At 41.4% G+C, this 7,741-nt stretch overlaps 1 non-coding gene across 1 annotated transcript; it reads right to left on the minus strand.

Moving 5' to 3' along the window:
- Positions 1-6,427: 6,427 nt before the first annotated feature.
- On the minus strand, positions 6,428-6,500 carry TRNAG-UCC. Its single transcript has one exon. It is a non-coding gene; the product is annotated as a tRNA-Gly (tRNA).
- Positions 6,501-7,741: the final 1,241 nt, after the last annotated feature.

Raw genomic sequence — 7,741 nt, forward strand, 5'->3', positions numbered from 1 at the left:
AAGATGGCCTGGAAACATAGCTTGGACATGAGGGGACCAGCAGTGACTTTTGCAGAGATGGACAGAAATGAGAACATCAATCAAAGACTGGACAGAAATGAGACCATCCTGGGGTACCAAGGAGGGGCTCATTGAGGACACTGATCCACCACCCACTCCTTGGCATTTTAGAATGTCCCACCTGCAACACAGGCAAAACCCTGGGAAAACAGGTCAAAACAGACTCAGTCAACAGACTCATTAGATTGTAAGTTGATTGTGATTCAGCTTCTACCACCTACCACAAGAGGAAAGGAGGTCCAAGCAGAAGTTCGGTTCACAAATGCAGACTGTTTTATTTCACTTTCTCCAGCAATGCTGGGTCAGACAGGCTGGGACCTATTTTATTTCCCACAAGCACTGTCAAAGAGGTCCATTGTCAGAAGCAGATCTGGACTTTTGAAAAAACAGATTCCAAATACTTCTAGACTGTGAGGAAAGTGTGCGAAAAAGGAAGCATCTTTAAAGACACATACTATGCTGAACTCTGAAACCTCAGGCTGCCAGCAAATTGGCTCATTGAGGGAAATAACTCAAACCCTCATTAACAATCTGAATTATTTATTCCTACATAGTCATTAGTGGGACCAACGAGGTCAGGTCTGAGGTTCCGGCACCACCGCTGGGAAGACTGGGTGATGACAGGTGGGTAGGGAAGCAGGAGAAAGCAGACTGCCCTGGGGCTGAACACACCTGTGCCCAGGATGTGGGGTGTCAGGCACTGAACACGAGGTTCCCCTGGAGGCTGCTGCCACTGTTCTCATTTGCCAAAGCTAAGTAAGAATGACACAGCAAATATAGGAAAAGTAAAGAGAAACAAAGTGTTCAAGTGCAGATGAGTATGAAGAACAAAATGTTTCCTCTTCATTATTAAAATCCAAGATAGTAGCACATTTGCCATATTTTCTAGGAAGCTTTGTAAAACAAAAAGCCAGTGGTTTTCCTGAGCTGAGGAGAGAAGTTGGGCCCTGCATCTCACTGGAAAATAGGAGATCTGTTTGAAGTAAGAGTCACAGTGGAAGAGCTGAGGAATATGTTTTGACTGATAGTAGCTATATTTCTCACTTTCTTTCTAATGTGCTCTTGCTCTTTAGAATTTATTTTACTATAATGGAAAACTTACCCAAATGGCTCTCCAGCTCTTTCAGAAATGCTGAGTAATAAACAGGAGGTATAAGGGTAAATAGTGTACAGGATAACTCCCCATCCTTAACAATGATGGTTGAATAGAGGGGAAAGGGTAATTTGCAACAGTTAACCCCCTCTCCTATACATGATAGTATATCTGGCAGCCTGCTCTAACATTCCCTCTGCTCCCTAACTACTGCAGCACCCTCCTAACTGGCCTTCCAGTTTCTTACTATTTTTCTTTTCCTTCTTTTTTTTTTTTTTTTAACATATTGGCTGTGCTGCATGGTATGTGAGAAAGCTTCCCAGGTGGTGCTAGCGGTAAAGAACCCACCTGCCAATGCAGGAGACTTAAGAGACGTGGGTTCGATCCCTAGGTAGGGAAGATTCCCTGGAGGAGGGCATGGCAGCCCACTCCAGTATTCTTGCCTGGAGAATCCCATGGACAGAGGGCCCAGTGGGCTGTAGTCCATAGGCTGCAGAGAGTCGGACACGACTGAAGTGACAGCATGCTCGCATGGTATGGGATCCTAGTTCCCTGACTAGGGATCAAGCCCATGTCCGCTGTGGTGGTGGATCACCAGGGATGTACCCAGTTTCTTACTCTTTACCAGCTGCATTCTGTTTGCCACCCAGTAGCCAGGAGGATCATAAAGCCCAAGTCACAACTCCTCCTCACCCCTGCCACCATTTAATACCATCAATAGCTTTCTTCTGCACTTAGAATAAAACCTAGACTTCTTGGCTTTCAGGGCACCCCTGACCTGTGTCATAAATAGTCAGATGCTAGCTAAAGTGGTAAGGACAGATTTTAATCAGTTACACATTTTCCAACAGGAAAGAGTCCATCATGAACAGAACTCAATCTGGGTTGGTAGAGGTGCATGGGTGTTTTAAAGGGAGAATGAGGGAGTAGGGAAAGGAGGCAGATGGGAGCTTAATACAATCAGGGAAGTGCAAGATTACAAAGGGGAGTGTGTATCAGTGCAACTAGGCTAGCTGTGTCTGCTGGCCAACCACTATGGAAGTTAGGATTTTACCATCCAATAGAAATTGAGAGACTAACGCCCTGTCCTCAGATGATCACCAGAACAGACAGCAAATTTCTTGACAGTCTTGAGTTTTCTCAGGTAGGTACTTTAAGTGGAGGCTAGGGTTATCTTAGGGATATGTGGCCTTGAGCTATTAGAAAACATGTTTGTTTATGTCTTTAGAGACCAGGCTTAAGACCTAGTCAAGGAGGGGGCTCAGAGGAACCTGACTCTAGTTTTTCTGAGAAGAGAATCTTTGTCACCTGCCCTTTCCCTATCATTATCCCCTCCCCACTTAATATCCACCCACCCACCTATAAATGGAGTATAATTTTTAAAAATTGTAAATCACTATGTTATACATCTAAAGCTTGTATAATATTGTAATTCAATTATACCTCAATAAAATAATAGTAATTAAATATTTGAAAAATGGGAAATGACTAAGCTTTCGTGGGTGATTCAGAGAGTTAGCAAATCTCAGAGTTAGCCCTGAGGGCTCACTGGGGTGTTGAGGAGAGGAAAGAGGGAATAAGAGTATCCACAGGAGATCTGGCAAGTTATTTATTTATTTATTTGACTGCTCCAGGTCTTAATTGCAGCACTCAGGATCTTTTCAGTTGCAGTATGCAGGATCTTTAGTTGCAGCATATGAATTCATAGCTGGGGCATGTGGGATCTAGCTCACTGACCAGGGGTCAAACCTGGGCCCCCTTCATTGGGAGTACCAGGGAAGTCCCTAAAGTGAATTATTAAATCTTTATGTTAATATAGGAGATCATAAGCTCTGCCTTATTCATTACTTACTTGCTTTCAAGTGTTCAGAATTGGCTCTTCTATAATATTTAGATGAAGTGTCATCAAAATTCTATCACTCAAATGTTGATCTCTGTTGCCCCGCTTCCAACTCTGCCTCTTTCCAAATCATCTCTTCTCTGCCTTTTGGGTCATGACATTCTTGATTTTCTTTCTCCTGCCAACCACTTTTCTCATGAAAGTCACTCTCTTCTGTGACTTTTCCTCTTAATCCCACTTAAATATGAATCCCAAGTTTTCCTGAGATGAAGTCACCAGCCCTCTTTTCTTTCCATGGTTTCTCAGGGAGCCCATCCTCACGGTTCAACTACAGCTTTACATGGACAGCTCCTCAGCTGGCATCTCTGCCAGGACCACTCACTCAGGCTTATTCTAGAATCTCAGGAGTGTTCACAGGTGTAGGCAAGGAAACACCATAATTTTCCCTCTACCCTGTGAGTTCTTGGCTGAGACCCCTGTAACAACAGTAACAACCACAACAAAACAGATGAACTAGAGAAAACCCAGTCAGTTATTAATACATGCAGCACACAGAGGAGAGCCTAAACCAAAAGTAACTCAAAGTGGTGGTTTAGAATTCCAGATTATAGAGTACCTTCAACAGAGAACAATATATTTGTAGAGAAATGATAAGACAGAGCAGTTTTAGTCTTCCAAATTGAGGGAAGGTAAATACTTGGAGAAGGAAATGGCAACCCACTCCAGTACTCTTGCCTGGAAAATCCCATGGACAGAGGAGCCTGTAGGCTACAGTCCATGGGGTCGCAAAGAGTCGGACACGACTGAGCAACTTTTCACCAAATATATGGGAGGAAAGTAAGAGAATGAGGTTTGTTTGCAGGTTTCTGTGTTGCATCTCTGAGCTGATGAGAGTCCATCTTGAGTAAAAGGGGAATTTATATCCTCAATCAGTTCAGTTCAGTTGCTCAGTCATGTCCAACTCTTTGCGACCCCATGGACTGCAGCATGCCAGGCTTCCCTGCTCATCACCAACTCCCAGAGCTTGCTCAAACTCGTGTCCGTTGAGTCAATGATGCCATCCAACCAGCTCATCCTCTGTTGTCCCTTTCTCCTCCTGCCTTCAATCTTTCCCAGCATCAGGGTTTTTTCCAATGAGTCAGTTCTTTGCATCAGGTGGCCAAAGGATTGGAGTTTCAGCTTCAACATCAGTCCTTCCAAAGAATATTCAGGACTGATTTCCTTTTGGATGGACTGGCTTTATCTCCTTGCAGTCCAAGGGACTCTTAAGAGTCTTTTCCAACACCACAGTTCAAAAGCATCAATTCGTCGGTGCTCAGCTTTCTTTATAGTCCACCTCTCACATCGATACATGACTACCAGAAAAACCATAGCTTTGACTAGATGGACCTTTGTTGGCAGAGTAATGTTTCTGTTTTTTAATATGCTATCTATGTTAGTCATAGCTTTTCTTCCAAGGAGCAAGCATCTTTTAATTTCATGGCTGCAGTCACCATCTGCAGTGATTTTGGAGAAAAAAATAAAGTCTGTCACTGTTTCCATTGTTTCCCAATCTATTTGCCATGAAGTCCTGGGACCAGATGCCATGATCTTAGTTTTCTGAATGTTGAGCTTCAAGCCAACTTTTTCACTCTCCTCTTTCACCTTCATCAAGAGGCACTTTAGTTCTTCTTTGCTTTCTGCCATAAAGGTGGTGTCATCTGCATATCTGAGGTTATTGATATTTCTCCCAGCAATCTTGATTCAAGCTTGTGCTTCATCCAGCCTGGCATTTTGCATGATGTACTCTGCATTATAAGTTAAATAAGCAGGGTGACAATATACAGCCTTGATGTACTTCTTTCCTGATTTGGAACCAGTCTATTGTTCCATGTCCAGTTCTAACTGTTTTATATCCTATCTTTAGGCAAAAAAGGGAGGGAACTTTTTCTGGGTTTGCTGCTTCTCAATTACCTTCAGCTCAAAATAAGTTTTATGTCAAAGAAGCATACCTATTTTGTGGTGACATATTCTGGTTTCCTTCACATTTCCTTCACATTCCTTCATATTCACATCAACCATCACCTCAAACTCAGCAGGTCCCAAACTTGATTCTTCATGTTCCTCAACTGATTCATTTCTCCCAGTGCTCCTGTTTCTATGACCGCATCCACTATTTTTCAAATCTGATGTGTGACATCTCTGAGGTCACCTTTAAGCCATCCCCTTTTCATCCCATGCTGAGTCCCACCAACTCTGGACTGTTTCTTTCAACCCTCTGTCTGGCATCTGTCCTCATGTTAGGACTACTTCATTTGTAAGTGAAAAAACCCCAACCCTACCTGGCTCAAGGACCCAAAGGAATATATGGACTCACACATATGAAAAGTAAGACATTTTCAGGAATTGTCTTTCTCCACCTCTTGGTTCTGTTTTTTGTGTGTGGTGTTTTTTTTTTTTTTTTTTTTTTTTTTTTTTCATTGCCAGGCAAGCTTTTCTCCTGAGCATCAAATATGGAAGGTGGATACTTCATGCTCCCTAGATGGCTAAGGAAATTCCTATTCATCCTTATTCCATTTCTACCATTAAAATTGAGCTTCATTGGCCTGCTTTTTGCTTTTAATGCTAAATCATGAAATTCCAGAGCCTGACCTTCAAAAAAAAAGGAATGAAGATGTTCTACCTCCAAAGAAGAAAGACTCTCTGTATTTACAATTTGTTTTTAAAAAGATCTGATTTAATGGGACATTAAATTGATAGCATTCATTAGAATATCAAACTTGTCTTTCTAGACAATAGAGACTTCTGTAGAAGTGTTATCAATTTGTTCTGTTTGTTGTTTGTGGAAGAATAATTTGAACAAAGAGGTCTAGTAAATCTGCTAAGACTTTTTAAAAGATGTTGCAAGTCATGAAAATAACCTTCAAAGAGTAACCTGTATCTCTGATTTGTTGTTTTACTTTATAGCGAGTTGGCCTGGTAATAATGTTGAAATTGCCACCTCTGCATTTCCGAAACCATGCAAACTCCACAGATACTCCAGGCTTCATGAGCCATGTGGTCCCTGTCACCAGCATTCAACTCTACCCTTTAGCACCAGAGCAGTCAGTGAGCACATGGTTGTGACTATATTCCAATACCACTCTATTTAGGGACATAAAATTTGAATTTCATATAATTGCCATGTGTCATGAAATACTCTTCTTTTGATTTTTCAACTATTTAAAAAAATATGTAAACCTTCCTTATCCCTCACTTGCACTGAGTACTCTGTCTAGAACTGTCTTAACCCTATGTATTCATGTAGCTAACTCCCTTACCTTCTTAGGTTTCTACATTTTACCTTTTTTTTTTTTCCTCATATTTATTTATTTGGCTACACCAGGTCTTAGTTGTGGTACTCAAGATCTTTAGTTGTGGCATTCGAACTCTTGGTTGGGGTGTGTGTGATCTCTTTCCCTGACTAGGGATCAAACCCAGGGCCCCTACATTGGAAGCATAGAGTCCTAGCCACTGGACCACCAGGAAAGTCCCTACATTTTACCTTCTCTGTGAGGCCTAACCTGACCATCCTCTTGAAAACTGCTACCTGCATTGTTTCCCACTGCCTCCGCCATCCCCATCTCCCCTCCTTATTCCCCTTATCTTGTTATGACTTCCCCATAGGATTCATCACCTCCTAAAACATGAAATAATTTACTTATTTATAATTATATGGTTCATCTTCCCTTGCCAGATGGCAGGCTCTCAGAGAGCAGAGGTTTTTGGGTGAAAGTGCCTAGAAGACTGCCTGGCACGCAGGCAAGATTGAATAACTTTGTTGAATAATTAGATAGATGGATTAATGACCTATCAACCCCTTGGCCAATTATTAGATTGAGGTTCAGGTCATTTGATTAAAAAAAATAGTCAATTTCTCCTTCTTGATGTACATAAGGGACTTAGTCTTCAGAAATGGAATTGTCCAAGATTCACTTCGTGTTGGACACTATAGGCCAAGGGACTCCTTCAAATGCAGGGGGAAGAAAAGACAAATGGTTTGTAAATAAAGAAGAAGTTGAATGCTTATAATCTTCTATACTTCTTTTCCACAATTAGTTTTAGCCCCTGCTTGAGTCTGGTGGTTCCTGCAGCATTTTCTGTGTCTGAATCCTCTTCCAACCTTCTCACACCTGGGGGTGATGACCAGGGAGTTTCAGGTGGCTGATAACTTTGGGCCTGAAATAGAGAGACATGGTCAGGAGCAAAAAACTTAGCTTTTTGCACTAAGGAGTCATTCCAAAAAGCAAAAATTAAAAGCTGCTTTTCCCCACTTTTTAAAGAAATGCATTATCTGCAGTTGCATTAATCATTCCTTTATTATTTTCCCTTTCTTTATGGGTTCTGGTCATTTTTCTTAATTTTTGGCTGGTACCTCATTGATTATACAATTAGTATACACCACAGTATGTGACTAGGGCTGCAGCTCTGATCAAATTTTGTGTGAGGCAAAACACTTGGAGCTGATTTCCTGATTTACTCAGTAAGCATCTTATTTGGAAAATATAGATTTTCTCACAGTTCCTCCTTAAAGCTGTATTCTGACCTGATAGCACACTTTGCACTTCTCAAAATTTATCACTTTATAACTCTAGATCATAAGCACTATTTTTACTTCCTGAAAATATCTAACTCATTTGTATGCCCCACAAATGCTAACACAGTGTTTAATTATAATCTGTTGAAATGAAATTTATTTAATTGGCTTACCCCCCAAGAACTTCAATAGT

This window comes from Cervus canadensis, chromosome 6 (genome assembly GCF_019320065.1).
Source record: "Cervus canadensis isolate Bull #8, Minnesota chromosome 6, ASM1932006v1, whole genome shotgun sequence".
Taxonomy (NCBI): Eukaryota; Metazoa; Chordata; class Mammalia; order Artiodactyla; family Cervidae; genus Cervus; species Cervus canadensis.